Source organism: Tachysurus fulvidraco, chromosome 9 (genome assembly GCF_022655615.1).
Source record: "Tachysurus fulvidraco isolate hzauxx_2018 chromosome 9, HZAU_PFXX_2.0, whole genome shotgun sequence".
Taxonomy (NCBI): Eukaryota; Metazoa; Chordata; class Actinopteri; order Siluriformes; family Bagridae; genus Tachysurus; species Tachysurus fulvidraco.
The window spans coordinates 191,591-194,090 of NC_062526.1; positions in this window are offsets into that span (position 1 = coordinate 191,591).

Genomic DNA, 2,500 nt, shown 5'->3' on the forward strand with positions numbered 1-2,500 from the left:
ACTTACACACTTACTGATACACGAGCACTTGTGTATCTGTAATGAATGCAAAACGAAAATGAAACACAGTCCGGAGTCACAGAGCGCTTCCATTTCTCTCTCTAATGTTGTGTGTCGCTTCGTGAGGCAGTGAATTGCACGTGTGTGTGTGTGTGTGTGTGTGTGTGTGTGTGTGTGTGTGTGTGTGTGTGTGTGTGTGTGTGTGTGTGTGTGTGTGTGTGTGTAAGGTTGCATGTCTCACTCACTCGCTCAGCAAATATGTATTTGATACCAGCAGTAAATCACTGGAGCGCTGAAACACGTGTTAATGGACGGAGCTAAATTGGAATGGAATTTGTTTAAAAAAGAGCTGGAGTGATGGTGCGAGTGAAAGGGGGCAGAAAACTAAAAGCAGGAAGCAGAAAATGAGAGAGAGAGAGAGAGAGAGAGAGAGAGAGAGAGAGAGAGAGAGACGGGACAACACGCGAGAGCACGAGAGAGAGAGAGAGAGAGAGAGGGCGGAGGAGAGGGACCCACACTGAGAGAGAGAAACACGGAACACGGAGAGAGAGAGAGAGAGAGAGAGAGAGAGAGAGAGAGAGAGAGAGAGAGAGAAACACGGAACACGGAGAGAGAGAGAGAGAGAGAGAGAGAAACACGGAACACGGAGAGGGGGGGAGAGAGAGAGAGAGAGAGAGAGAAACACGGAACACGGAGGGGGGGGGAGAGAGACAAAGAGAGGGGGGAGACAGAGAGAAAGGGAGAGAGAGAGAGAAAGAGAGGGGGGGCAGAGACAGAAAGAGAGGCAGAGAGAGAGAGAGAGCAAAGAAGATGTGATTGAGAGAAATAAGTCCAATGTTTTTGGGTTCTTCCTTGTGCTCGGTTCTGTGGGGTTCTGCATCTGTCTCAACACTTTCCTTCTATAAGGACAGAAAGTGTGATGATGAACTGAACTGAAATATTTATATTACTAAACAGTCCTGAACAAGGCGACAAGTGAAGGTGAAACTCCGACCAGCATCACAGACTTGGCAAGAAAAGACGAACCTTGGATTGAAGAAAGAACAGTTCTTGTGTTAGTGTGTTGTTCCTGACGATCAGTCGCTATACACATGAATAACGACACACAACAGAACTGCACTTTAATTACAGCTTTACACACTTTGTGTTACGTCCCATTAGGCTGGAGGAATAAAACACAACAGAAAACATTTAACACTTTAACCTGTTAACCTGACAGACACCTGAACTGAATCAGTGGGCGTGTCACAGTGTGTGACTTCAGACCGCCTTTCTTTACTACTCTTTACTTAGCCCCGCCCCTTAGTCTCTAAACAGATCAATATGGAACATCACGAACATTATTAATAAAAAATCTTTAGTATTGATGCATCACAAATGTTTATCATGATGAAAATAAACATAGCGTAGCGTCAGCATGTTAGCTGACGTCGGTTTTTACGCCACTATTGTCGCATTTATGGAATCGAAACTTTAAAATAGGTCAGTGGCCTGTTGCTAAGCTGCTCACTGATGTGTTGCTGTGCAGCAGTTTCAGTCCACAATGGTCCAAAAGTTCAGTCCAGTAGGACAAAAGCAGTAGCCTTTGTGGTTGCAAAGTAGCTGTTTATGAGCTTTACACACTCAGCAGAACAAAACACACACTTTCAAGGAGTCATCCATGTTTTTATACATTTCACACACTGGACGTGTCGAGGGGAAAATGACTTTATTACAATGACTTTATTTTGATAGTGGAGGTGTGTTAATGTGTTAGTGTTTGAGGTTGTGTTAGTGTTCAAGGGTGTGTTATGTATTTGAAGGTGTTAATGAAGGTGTTAGTGTAGGAGTGTTAGTGTTTGAGGTTGTGTTAGTGTTTAAGGGTGTGTTAGTGTTTGAAGGTGTTAATGAAGGTGCTAGTGGAGGTGTGTTAGTGTTTGAAGGAGTGTTAGTGTAGGAGTGTTAGTGTTTGAAGGTGTTAATGAAGGTGTGTTATCATGACGTGTGGATGGTAGTAAAATAGAAGAGGGATGATGTATTTTCCCTCAGTGCTGGCAGCTGATTGGTCGTCCTGCACTCGGTGGAAGTCATTTCTGAGAGCAGAGAAAATGAGCGTCCGTCAGAGTGCAGCAGGCTTTGAAGTCACATTTGCAGCTGAACATCAGCCTTCATCACAGAAAATTTCTCAGAAACAGTCCAATAGAACATCTCTAATGCATTACACGCAATTTCCCCTTTTTACCGTAGCACAGGAGCTGGAGCTCATCATCTAATGCACATAAACATCATCACAACATCAAATATCTCTGACACACTGCAGACAAACATCTGCTCAAACCCACTGAGCTCACACACACACACACACACACACACACACACACACACACACACACACACACACACACACACACACACACAAAACTTTTAGGAGTTTCTAGAATCAGTGACCAAAACAAATGACAGCAGGAGAATAAATAAAGGAGTAAATATTAAACATCTCCATATTAAGCCTCCATACAAT